The sequence below is a fragment of the Miscanthus floridulus genome, chromosome 16, assembly GCF_019320115.1.
Source record: "Miscanthus floridulus cultivar M001 chromosome 16, ASM1932011v1, whole genome shotgun sequence".
Taxonomy (NCBI): domain Eukaryota; kingdom Viridiplantae; phylum Streptophyta; class Magnoliopsida; order Poales; family Poaceae; genus Miscanthus; species Miscanthus floridulus.
Genome location: NC_089595.1, coordinates 44,547,151 through 44,561,476, shown reverse-complemented (window position 1 = coordinate 44,561,476; position 14,326 = coordinate 44,547,151). Strand labels below are relative to the sequence as shown.

The following is a 14,326-nucleotide window of genomic DNA, read 5'->3' as shown; positions in this document are numbered from 1 at the left end:
AATCCACCGGACATATATTGGCTAATAGTTAGTTTGGCTAATTTTTAGCAACTAGATAAACTTTTAGCTCAAGCTAATAATTAGTCTTAGCTGGTTCAAACAGAATATGAGAAGGATCGAAGCCTCCCGAGTGATGGCCTTCGTGGTGGTCATGAAGGAGTCCAGGGAGGATTTTGCGAATCAGTCAGATCTTGCTAATTTAATGAGTACATTTATTAATTACTGTTTCTAACTCCGCAGCTGATTGCTTAGTGCTGCTTGCTGGGTAAGTTTTTTAATAATAGAATTTTTGTTTGATATCAGACATTCTCCGAAAAAGAGAAATTAGACCAAAACTACATATAGACGTCTGAAAAATCAAGGAAACAAAGGTTCAAACCTTAACAATCAACCCATAAAATAAAATAAAAAAACATCCATCCAACACAGAAAAAATATGTCAGCTTACGCAACCACCAGGAGCGTGCACATGTTGCGAGGACTCCTCCTAAATTGTTTTTGGCCCATGACATGTTTTGTTTCGCTTCATTCATTTTAAGCCTAGTTCTTTCATTGAGCACAACATCCGCGTGATGTGTTCCTTGTTGCTTGGTTCTTTTCATGTTTCTTCTTCCTATTCTACCTTTTCTTTTAGTTATTTTTATTTTCATCTTTATTACTTTTTATAATTTCAAATGTTCTCTCATCATGGTCCATTTCCTTTTTCTTTAATATTGTTGTGATATTGCTACTTGTACATCATTATTTATATTGTGGGACATTTTCTTCTAAAAGTAGTGTATTTTTAAGGTGGGATACTTTTTCATCATAGCAAACTATATAGTAGTCCCTCCATTCCAAATTGGAAGTCGTTTTGAATTTTCTATACATAGTTTTTACTATATCTAGGTGCATAATAAAAACTATAAACATAGAAAAGCCAAACTGACTTATAATTTCAAGGGATGAGAGTACCTTCTAAAAATGAAATATGAAATGGGCATCAAAGTTCAAAATATATCACTCATGTTTTGTGTTTGCACATCCTCCTTTGGACCACAAAAATGTGAATCTTACCATGAATGACATCAAATAGATACATTTTTTCTCTAAAAAAGCACCATCAAAATTTAAAATAAATACAAAAAAATATGAGCACATGCGTCAAGCAACGAGGAGCCATACATCAAATAGATACATTTTTTGTTCTCTAACTAGGTTCGTGCCCGTGCGTTGCTACGGGACAGCTAAACTTTTGTATTAAAAATACACGGATCGCACGATAAGATAACAATACTGTAAAAATAAATACCGACGTTAAAGTGTTGTCCTTGGCGGTATCATCCTTCTACTGTAAGCCTATATATTGCAAAAACAATGGTGCCACATGTACAATTCTTTATGATTGTAACCTCCAAATGCAAGGAGCTGGAAAAAAATCCCTATTTTACCTGTCCCGCACGAGCTTCGCCTCATAGCGTTGCTACGGGATTTAAAAAATAGTTAATTGCCCATGTGTTACCACATGAATAAAAAAAGATACACAAGCATCATTTAAAATTTACCAACATGAATTAAAAACACAATCAGCTCTTTCTTTCTCATGGGACAAATAAGTTTCTGTTGTTAATGATCTCCACGACAACCATATATATATTACAACATCCAGCCTGATGTCCATCACATACATGAGAAAAATGAAATAATGAAATACTATTACATTTGGTCAAGGGTGATCATCTTATTTTTTGAGAACATATATATCCATTCCTTTGCATTAAACCTGACATCATAGAGAGATGAGAAGTTGTCACTTTGACATGAAAAACAAGATCAGGCATTATGGGGAGAGAAATGTCACTCCCTTGACATGGATAAGATAGACATTTCAGTATGGAGGGGCACATGGTAGATAGCTGGATGAACGGATTAGGAACATCACCAGAATGTCCAGAAAAGGCAAAAAGGCATATCCTCCAAGCCAGTAAACTGAAAATCACAATAACTGAATCGTGAAAAAGTAATGTTATTATACTATGAAATAAGCTCTTATCTGTTGCAAAAGAGTATATAATCTCAGGGTTCAATCTAATATGTTTGCCGCCAGAACATATGGTCTCTGGTCTCGACTAACATTTAGTCCATAATCAACTATTTCACGATGCTGCAGTATCGAATGACAGATTTCTTAAATTAACCCTGCTCCCATGAACGGGATCAATGCTAATTAAGAATAGGATTCGACAGGAAAGAAACAAGAAATGCTCCCAAAGATAGTCTGAAGCAAATGTCAGAAGTAGATCATTTGGCTTCAGCTTGTGAACTTGAATAGATGGTTCAGCACTGAGAGCTGGCCTCTTCACTGCAATAGGGGGGCCAACTTGCCGAAACAAGGGGGTCCAAGCTATACTCCAGTTTCTTCAAATAAAAGTCAACAATTGATCTTGATACCTGACAGTGCAACCATCACATGTTAGTTCATGTTATTACTTCTGTTTTCCTGCATCTGTGAAACTTCACATTCACCGGTGTTGGTATTTTTACTAATAAAAAGAATGCATTAAGTTTGATGATCAAACAATATGTTCATTATTCAACAAAATATATATTGGTTTGCAACACAAAGCCACCAGCGGGCAGACATTATAGTATCAGGAAACTATGTTCTGTGTTAGTTGTAACTTAAAATATATTTGCAGAATAATGACCGCTAGATATGGCATGTGTGATCAAAAATTTTGTAGAGAGTTCATTTAGCCAAGATATATAAAGAGCTTATAACACAGTTTTTTTTTGTGGGGAGCTAACACATAGTAGCTCATGTGCACAAGTGACTATCCTAGGATATAGTGAAAAGTTGTTTGTAGAAAGATATTAGCCTGCTAAATGTCTTGACCCTTGAAAACTAAATGTGTCATCACAAAAATACCTACTCCTTCCATTGCAACTTTTTCATATCAAAAATCACATTTAGATATCTCTTCAAAAGGAGTATTACCTCCTCAAATTGAAGAGAGATGTTGCGCTTAGGCAGGACAATAATTTTTGGAGAGGTAATCATTGTTGCAGCTTGTTTTTGCTAATATGAAATAGCTGAAAAGAGAGAGACAGATAGCTACAGTGTAAAAATAAAGATGGTTTGTTAGCCCATAGGATCACTGGCTCAGGTGAGTCGATCACTCACCAGTCTTGCTGACCACGGCCGAGCTCGACAGAGGCTGTCCGACCACACCACTACTAAATTTTGACCTTGTTGCACCGGCCAATTTTTGATGTTATAGGTCTAAAATAGATGCAATAGTTCGGTGTCGCATCAATTTCTCGTTTGATGCCAGCCGATGCAAGTGGTCTTGATGCAATAGCCTTTCGCATCGGTTACTTGTGGTTGATGCGAGAAGCAGCTATTGCATCGTCCGTCCGTTGTCTATTGCATCAAAATTGAGAGATGCAATAGCTTGTTGCATCCAAATCATGTTGATGCAATACATCTATTGCAACGGCCAACGTTCGGTGCAATAGACTATATTGCATCGATATTAGGTTCGATGCAATAGAACCTATTGCATCACCATTTTGGTTCGATGCAATACGAAGTATTGCATCGAGTTTATGTTTGATGCAATTCGAACTATTGCATCGACTTTATGTTTGATGCAATTCGAACTATTGCATCAACACGAGGTTGGATGCAATACAAACTATTACATCGACATGAGGTTGGATGCAAGAGGTTCTATTGCATCACCATTTTGGTTCGCTGCAATACGAACTATTGCATCGACATGAGATTGGGAGGACAACCAATTATTGCATCGGATTCATTGCACAGAAATTCATAAAATTACAAAATTCAATGGCACAAAAAGGCAATCATATTAATAACTTGGATCATAAGCATTCAATAATTTGTACAATGTGAGGAAGTCAAATGCCTTCCTATTTCCAAATAGGTAATTGCAAAGTTGAACTGCATTACAAACCACTAACTTATGCTACAAATAGGCAATCATAAACAAAAATACATGTCTCTTAGCACAGATCAACATGATATCTTTCTCGTTGCACAATATTAGATTTATTTCAGCTTGCCAAGACTCCCTCAAGGTTGATCTTCTTGAAAAAGTCAAAATGACATGAATTAGTAATATATACAGTTGATCACACAGTTGGAATCAAACATAGACAGCATGGTAGATGCTAATCAAGGTTTTACTCATGCTTACATGAGAACAGGGGAGTTGATTAACATTGGACACTTTCTGCAGGTTTGAGCATAAAGAGCATAACACTAGAATCCAGTAAGACCATCTAGGGAATAAAATCAGTAACTTGCAAAATCCTAATGATTGCAGTACCATCCAACCAAACATCAGTTGTTCATTGCAAAGTAGCATCACTAAAATGAAGTCCTCAAAGACTAGTAGCAGTATAGGCACAGGGACCAATCCAACCGGGTCATGGCACTACTAGAACTCACCAATCCCACCGGTGTGGAAAGCAACACTCTACAGCAGCTTGACACTGTCAGTTAAAGTTGTTCACTATCTAATCAAAATTGGAATGCTAGCAGGAGCAGCAGCAAGGACATGTTTAACTTTTATGTGCTCTCGCTGCAAAACTTATCAAGTTTCATGTATTTCTTTGCAAAATTTACAGCAGCAGCAGCAAGGACACATGATTCATGTATAAGTGAACAAAGTTCATGTTAATAATCTGGACAACAACTTAAAATGACACATGATTCATGTATAAGATTTTGAGCTCATACCTTTCCTCATTTATTTCTCAAAACTGGCTTTTTACTTGCAGCATTATTCCTCAGTGTATGTAAAGTAATAAACTTCAAAGACTCATTACTGACTTTGTCATTTGGGAAAAGTGATCTGTTGGCATTGCTGCGAGTGAGGCGACTAGGTTGGATACTCATCTTATTGCTCACTAATTCACTGTCATCTACAGTCTGCAAAAACAAGAAGATTTGAAAGAGCAATCACCACTTAGCAATTCTAAGAATCTGTTAAAGTACAGGTAATATTTTTGAAGTATATTACCTTTTGCACTTGTTCTGGTCCTTGGTTAGGAGTGGGAACAACAGCAGGCCCATTTGAAGGTGCATTATGTATGCCCAGCGCAGATTTTGTACCAGCCTTCATTTAAAAAAAAAGATGCACACATTACCTCAAGATTAAATGTAGGTATCCTTTTTCATTACATTACAGTTTTCATTTATCAAAAAATAGTACCTGTGCTGAATTTGCAACTTCATTTGCACTAACAACAGCCTTCGTATTTAAAAAAAAAGATTCACACATTATGTTAGATTAAATGTAGGTATCCATTACATTGCAGTTTGCATTCATCAAAAAAATAATACCTGTGCTAAATCTGCACCTTCATTTCCACTAACCATATTTTCAATACCAGTAGCATTGGTTGTGAATTCTGAAGGATGAGTGGCTGTTTCTGCAGGCTGAGGGGCTATTGTGGTTGGTGCAGCATTCTAGCATTGGAGTTATAAGGAGAAACATTAGCAATCAAGCTTTACTAAAAACAATGATGTTGATAACAATTAAGAAGTAGTATTAGTACCAAAGGCGGTGCTTGATTCTGTTGTTTGATTAGTGCAAAAAACTCTTGCCTTAGTTTTTCTCTAATCTTGCTACTTGTACTCTCCAGTTGATGTTGCAGCTGCTGAATTTTTTCCTTGTCGCTCTCCCTCTCAGCGGCTTGAACGGTAAGCTGTTCTTTTAACTTGTCTACCTCAGCTTGCATCTCAATATTCTTCTATTGGGCTGCTGCTGCTAATGCAGATGCACGAGCCTGCTCTTCATTTCGTTCATTCATAAGTTGGCTTCGGGTCGGATACTTTGCCATGTATCCATGTCCAGGACCTTTCCTGCTCGTGCATCCAGTGGTTTCCTTGTAGGTTTCATGAAGAATGTGTCTTTCTTATTCTTTTGAAATCACAGAAGCTTCCAACTCAATTCTCTCTGCAACTTTGGAGAAGGCGCTTTCCTAAATTTAAGAATACAATTAGTGTATTCAACTTTAGCAAGTAGCAACAGCAGTTCCAATTCAAGTATAATAAGAATTAGGTAAAATGGATACTTCAGAGATATGTATGACATTGGAGATAAATGAATAAAACATGTTATGAGAAAGCAATGGACAGTTGAACGCTAGCATTTTAGAGATATGTATGACATTGGAGATAATTGAATAAAACATGTTATGAGAACATACATCACTGGACACTCGTTTTACCAAGTAGCCCAGCTCTATTCAAATCACTTTAAAGAACATAACTTAACTACATAAAGCATAAGTACAATATTAGGTACATGAGATGAGTCTACATATTAGGTTGTTGGAAATGACAAGGCAAGTAAATGGATGAAGACAACAATAGTAACCACGATAGAAACACGTTGAATTCGAAAAGCTAAACAAAACTACAAGCTGATGACATGACCGGACACGCAGTTGCACACGACCGGACGCGCTAGTCACAACAATACAAGCTGAAACAGTACAGCAGCAGAAAATAGCCGTTTGAGCTGACCGGACGCGCATGTGCGTCAAGTCACTCATCACCGGACGCGTCCGCTCAGCAAAAACCCTCTCTGGTCACTCTTTGTTCGTGACCGGACTCCAAGTCTCGGTGCGTCCGGTCATGCACTCTCTTCAGCGTCCGGTCGAAAAATGGACCACAGCCACTCTGCAACACTGACCGGACGCGGAAACTGTGCGTCCGGTCCAACGTCCGGTCGCACTTGACACTCAACAATGCTCTACAAAAATTACAGTTTCTGCGTCCGGTTAGTATTACAATGCATTGTTTAGTGTCAAGTGTGACCGGACTCGGAACCGGACGCACGGTAGCCGCGTCCGGTCAGTGTTGCAGAGTGGCTGTGGTCCATTGTGCAAGCAGACGCTGAAGAGAGTGGAGACCGGACGCTCCGAGAATTGGAGTCCGGTCACGAACAAAGAGTGACTAGAGAGGGTTTTTGCTTAGTGGACGCGTCCGGTTATGAGGACCTGACGCACAGGCGCGTCCGGTCAGTTCAAACGGCTAATTTCTGTAGCGGTACTGTTTCAGCTTGTAGTGTTGTGACCGGCGCGTCCGATCGTGTGGAACACAACGTCCGGTCATGTCATCAGCTTGTAGTTTGGTTTAACTTTTAGAATTCAACATGTTTTTTAACAATTTATATTTATCTTTTTAAATTCAACATTCCAACAACATTTATAAAATTTTGGAAACACAAGTTGAGTACCAACGGTTCTGGCTTCCCAAAACAAACTGACCAACTGTCCATAGAGCACCTGCACATGTAAATAAATTGACACGCCTATGCACACCCTTCAGGCTTCCACGAATTTTGGTGACTGGACACCCAAGCATGCAACGAGAAAAAGGTCAAGAGACATGCAAATATACATACTGGTTCCATTAGGCTTCTATTAGTGGTTCCAGACACAAGCACATACAGTGCTTGTATTCGGTCTTACAAAGTACTAGACATAGCACATAGAGTTCTTTCATTATTTACTAAACTACCAGCAGCACATATAGTGCACACGTTTGTTCCTCTTCGTATTCAGGAATCACTGGGCCGGCCCAGTTAGGATATTGTTTACCTGTTCTCCAAATGATCATGCGCATAGTCCCACATCGCGAATTCAGCGAGGTAGAGACCTACTTAAAAGTTCGAGGCTGCATGCTTGGCCGAACTTACTACCTATATGACTACCATTACCAAGCTGTACTTTGTGGGCCTGATCTAGCCAGGCCGGCTTTGTTGGGGCTGCGGTGAGGCTGCGCCACTGGCTAGTCTAGTGCCTACAATTTTTTATTATATTCAATGTGTTTTTTAACAATTTTTGCTTTTCTCCTACAATTTTTGTTTATCTTTTGAAAATCAATGTGTTTTTTAACAATTTTTGTTTAACTTTTCGAATTCAACGTGTTTTTTAACAATTTATACTTATGAGCTTTTCTCCTACAATTTTTGTTTACCTTTTGAAAATCAATGTGTTTTTTAACAATTTTTGTTTAACTTTTCGAATTCAACGTGTTTTTTAACAGTTTATACTTGTGCTTGATTAATACAGGTAATGGACTATTTATTTGGAGGCCTATGAGATTTGGACTCCTCTACCCAGCCCCTTGCAATAGTTATTTTTAAAATTTTCCTTAAAATTAACAATTCAATTATTAGGTGGAAGTTATTTTTTAAAAATAATTAATAATTTACTTATTAGACGTGTCAGTTTTTTAAAATTAACAATTCACTTATTAGGTATCCACAAGGTGTTTTCACGTTAGTCAATTTTCTTCCAAAAAATACCGGTTGCATCAAACACAAATCCGTTGCAATAGTACTTCCTAATTGCATCCATATTCTAAACCGGTGCAATACCACCTACATATTGCATCAAAAAATCAATACTAACGCAACCAAATGTGTCCGATGCAATAATTTCTACCTATTGCATCCCATGTTCGAAATGATGCGATAGATCATACCTATTGCATCGACATGAATTACTATCGCATCCAACTCATTTTCGATGCAATAACGACCACCTATTGCATCGGATTTTGAAAATTGATGCAATAGCAGCCACCTATTGCATCATATTTGTGTTTGGTGCAAGGGGACATGATGCAATAGGGTCAAAATTTAGTAGTGCACACACTATGGCTAGAGGTAGAAGAAGAGGGAGAATAGAGCATACACACACGACAGAGACACCAGCGTTGGCCAGAGCCCCATATAGGAGTTGGCAAATCTGAACTCTGTTTGTTGAGTTGCAGTGGCAAACTATATATACAACTCTATCTAGTCCTAGTACAGCTGCCCTACTGCAACAGTGACTAGATAACACAACAGGACTGACTTCTGCGTCTGTCCCTGCATGTGGCTACAGTCCAACAGGTGAGCCGTTCGGTGCCTGCCTCTACAGTGGCTACAGTACCACAGCAGGGAGCCTTTTCGGCGCCGCATTCCCTTGCTGTTTGTTCATACAAGGAAGCAATATATTATCTAACAATTCTTTCCCTAATCCTACTCCTATCCCTTGTACCCCCTTCATACTGATCATCTCCTTTAGCTCCGTGAGTCGAAGACGTCCGAGCGGCTTGGTGAGGACGTCCGCGAGTTGCTGACCAGTTTCAACGAACTCGATGACGATTTGCCCTCTATTGACACAGTCCCTGAGGAAGTGAAACTTCACGTCGATGTGTTTGTTCCGGTCGTGTAGAACCGCATTCTTCGCAAGGGCGATGGTGGGCTGGTTATCCACCATTAGTGCTGGTGGGTGAGCTTCCATGCCGGTCAGCTCACCCAGCAGCTGGCGCAGCCACACAACTTGGCACGCCGCTGTGGCCGCGCGCTACGTACTCTGCCTCGCACGTAGATAGCGCCACCACCTTCTGTTTCAGCGACAGCCATGAAATTGGAGCCGACGCGAGGAAGATGAGCACTCCAGAGGTGCTCCGTGAAATTGTTATCTATCTGTTGGATGTAATATTTTTACAGGGAACCAAAATGGAAGCGGTTGCGTACGGTGACCAAACCATGAGGTTTGATCGTTTGCTTCGTGTAGGAGAATGTTATGACTTCATGAGAGTTGGCTTCGCGCCTACTCATGTTGGTCCTTTGGGCTACATCTTTCGTTTATGTGCCGACTACTTTATGGTTCTATCTCCACAAAGTATGGCTAATGCACCACCGAGAGAGCTATAGATTTGTCAATGTCCTCGTACCATTATGGAATTCGAGGATGTATACGCTCAAGCTGAGTACTTTTTTTACAGGTATACCTCATCCGTCTATATTTAAAAATATATAGTTAACTGTTCATGCTCCTATTCAATCAATAACTATCGTTTGTGTTTGTAGATGTCATTGGTATAGTTGGTGCATGTGTCTAATATTCGAGGAAGGGATGACGTGCGGATGCGACCATACAGATATGTGGTGCTGACGAATGAAAGGTACTTAGAATGAAAATTTTATCATTGCTCCATGCTATCAATTTTTTATTGTTTGATGCTAATCAATTTTGTAACTCGTAGGTACCACTGCATCATAATAACCGTCAAGTATACACACATATGCCGTCACTTATCGGAATGGCGGCGAGCTGCATCAGAGATGCGCATTTTAGCTGTTCTCCATGTACAAATGAATAGAAAGAGAGGTATTGTATCACTAATGTCCTCATAAGTATTGACTAAATAAAGTATCAGTTATTACATTTTTTGCTCGTGCATGATAGGCAGAGTGACCACTACTGACGATTTCAACAAATTGGTATTCAGTCCTTTTTGTAATCAGGCGCATGATTATCAAAGTGAGGTTCTTTTGGGATAATTCATTGATTTAATTTATTGACTACAATACTGACCCAAAAGTTTTTTATTTGTTTATAGGCCTAAGCAATCGTCTGCTTGTTGATGAAGCCAGACGTCGTCGAGTTCAAGAATTTGCTAAGGACATCGTGTCGCATCTCATAGATTTAGAGAACTAAATAATATTGAAATTATTTACACGTTTGTGACATGCACTTTGAATAGATGATGGATATGAATTTAGTTTAATATAGTAGTCATTTTGTGCATTTTCATTGGTCAAACATGTTCAAAATATGTGGATTGAGCGATGTTTTTCTGACATATTTGATTGCTTCATTTAGTTTGTAATATCAGAGACTTTTTACCGATATAAAATATTATTTTAGCCGTATCACGAAAAGGTCTATATAGTAGAGTTTGTGAGCCTGCGGTGCCATGCTCTTAGTGACTGTTAATTTCATAAACTTTGCTTTTTTAGATTAAATGACAGTTTAATGTCTTACAGCATTGTTATATTCACGTGCGATCCGTGTATTTTTAGTATAAAAGTTTAGTTGTCCTGTAGCAACACACGGACACGCTACCCAGTAATAAAGAAAAGTTTGATTTTTTTAGATAATAAAGAAAAGTTTTGACATCAGACATTTAAAAAAAAGAAATTAGACCAAATCATTATGTAGACGTTTGGAAAATCAAGGAAACAAATGTTCAAACCTTAACAATCAACCCATATAAAATAAAAAAACATCCATTCAACACAAAAAAAATTATGGCTTACGCAACCACCAGGAGCGTGCCATGTTGCGAGGACTCTTTCTTATTTGTTTTGGGCCATGACGTGTTTTCGTCCGGTTCATTCGTTTTAAGTGTTAGGCCACCACCACATCCGAGTGATGTGTACCTTGACGGCTTGTCGCTTAGTTCTTTTCCTATTTTCTTTTTTCTGCTTCCTGTTTTATTTTCCTTTTTAGTTACTTTTATTTACAATCTTTTTACTCTGTTCTGGATACATTGATTTTATATATGTAGAAATAATATATATCTAAGTGCTTAGTAAAATCTATGTATTTAGAAAATTCAAAACGTTTTATATTTTGGAACTATGGGAGCACTTTTTTTTATTTCCAATGTTCTCCCTCCTCTTGCATGGCCCATTTTCTTTTTCTTTAGCATTGTTGTGATTGCCACATGTACATAATTAGTTATATTGTGGGACATTTTTCTTCTAAAAGTAGTATATTTTTATTTTTAATTAAGGTGGAATATCTTTTTGTACAGTAGCCCCTTCATTCGAAATTTGAAGTAGTTTTGGATTTTCTAGTAGTATAACAAAAACAATATCCACAAAAAAACAAAATGACTTATAATTTGGATCGGTGGGTGTACCATTTGAAAAGAAATATGGAATGGTTAAACACCAAATATATATCACCAAACGATATGTGTCCGCACATCCTTCTTTGGACAAAAAAGATGGGAATCTTACCGCGAATCAAATCAAATAGACACATTTGTTTTGAAAGAGAATCTCTTAGAATAAATACGGAAAAAATATGAGGATATGTGTAGCACCCGGTTTTAAGAACAAAACCAGATACACACCATATGTGAGCCCAGAAAATCAAATCTCACATATAGCTACAAATAAGGATAATATCAATAGACAATGCTCAATATATAACATGCTTAGTATAAAGAATATAACCTTAGATAGCAAATAGCGGAAAGACAACTCCGATCTTCGGATGAAGACTCTACTTCCACAGGGACAACTGACTGGTTGATCACAAGCTTAATTCCTCCAAACTCTAGCAATCTGGTACCCATCTGGAATTTTTCCAAAGATTTAAAAAGTAAAGCAAGCGTAAGTGCATGCCGTACTTAACAAATATAACATGGGGTTCATGAGGCTTAAAAGGCTGACACTGGTTTAACTGCGATTAACTTTTAATGAGTCATCTCTTAGCAATTGGGTGACAAGAAGTTTATCACAAGCCCATAAACACATGATCAGATAAACATGAATAATGAATAGCATAAACAATTAACCATTAGTGGGCATCTTCATCATCCATATCATTAGTGTTCATCATCTATTCCATAAGGGTTCCAAGGCCGCTCATGACCGTGAGCATGGCTGATATACTAGTTTTACACTCTGCAGAGGTTGTACACTTTCACTGTAAGTCATGATTAACCCTTTCGCCCAAGGTGGTCAGCCTCTTGATCCACTATCAAGAAAGGTCGGCAGGGTTCACTATGAAGCCTTTCAAAGGTTCATCTAACAAGTTAGGGCCATTAGATTCACTCGGCAAACATATGTAGAGCCCCCTTCCTGATGGCATAATGACGTGCAGCCTATACACAAGGGGACAGAGGCCGTACTATACCCGATTCGGTAAGTCATTCTTACGCCAATAAAGGTAACTTCCAACAAGCTAGAAAAGATCTTCATACTGACCTAAAGCCAAAGCCATATAACCCTCACAGTTGTACTGTAAGTCCCGAATGATCACTTACAGATAAGTCCTTAGGGAGAGGAATCTAAAGCACCATAAAATAGCCCAATGCTCCAGCCCTCTTATTCCATGTTGCTAAAAAGCATCTTTTAGTGTTTATTGCATATAACATTAGTCAAGTTACAAGATCATGGTCTTTAATTGAGCGCTAGCATCGTACTACCCAATATAATACCCCATAGGTAATAAGGTAATAAAGTGCTAGAAAATCCTTAGTGGTAGTATGAATTAAATGATTAAAGGTGTATAGGACAACAAGAAAGATCACATGCTAGACTTGCCTTTTACTCTTGCTCACATTTTCCTCACACTTTGCTTCTGGACATCACCTTCTAATCTTCAGCGCTCACAAGCGATTCTCGTTCTACTCGTAGCAAACACCATGCACAGGCAATCATACAAGCAATAGATAAAAGCAACTAAGAACAGTACACCACACAAGGTAAAATGATGTACTAAAAGAGAACCAATCGCTATGGTCAGCAGAACACAAGAGACGTTGGAAACGGAGCTACGGTTGAAAAGAAACAACTACCGAGAGTTTATATTATATAAAAGAAAAGAGAAAACTATAAGCTTGATTTATGTTAATTAAGAAAAACTATGTGAGTAGCATTAATTTATATTAAACAAATCATATTTATACTTAAAACTGAGTTGAAGCTAATCATATTTTATTTATAAATATTTTAATATCATTTATGCCAATTCAACTTTTACTTGCAAATACAAACTGTCATGTGAAAACATCTAATCAAATTTGATATGTGTGTTTAGAATAAACATATTATAATTTAGAAACATATTTATGTTAGCAACTAGTCATGTTAAAACTTATTTGCAAAAGAGCATTGTATATAAATATATTGCTTTTATTTATAAAAAACTAGTTGCATGCATATTAATCAAATTAATATTTAAGCATATATATAAAAGTCACTTGACATGAAAAACGACGACACTAGCATGTAGATCACATTGATATGAATCTAACGTAATTAGAACGACTCGAAACGGACTTAAAACGAATATACGACAACGATATTACGAACTGGTGATAATTTCGTAATTACCTTGTCTTCATCCTTTGGCCTCCCGTACAGCCACCACACGGTCATGGCAACAGCAGCTACGCAGGAGTGGGCTCGACTTGTTGCACGAAGGAGAGGATTGCCGGGTTGAGTAGCGCGGCGGCAACGACGAAGACGACGAGAGAATGAGAAGAAAAATCTAATTTACTACACGAGGGATTTCCAAACTAGGGGCCCCCCTTACGGTAGTTTTGGTGTGCTTTGCCCAAGAGGTTGGTACATATTTATTGGGAGAAAAACTCCCCACATCTACATCAACTAGTAATATGGTACTAATTGATGTTGCACCCTCCATATTTACTAATGGGCCTAAATAATCATTAAAGCCCATTAGTAAATAAATGCATGAACCTTTAGGATTTATTAGGATTATT

At 37.9% G+C, this 14,326-nt stretch overlaps 1 pseudogene; it reads right to left on the bottom strand.

Annotated features, from left to right (window-relative positions):
* Positions 1-4,753: 4,753 nt before the first annotated feature.
* LOC136510636 (uncharacterized) lies at positions 4,754-5,823 on the bottom strand (annotated as a pseudogene).
* Positions 5,824-14,326: the final 8,503 nt, after the last annotated feature.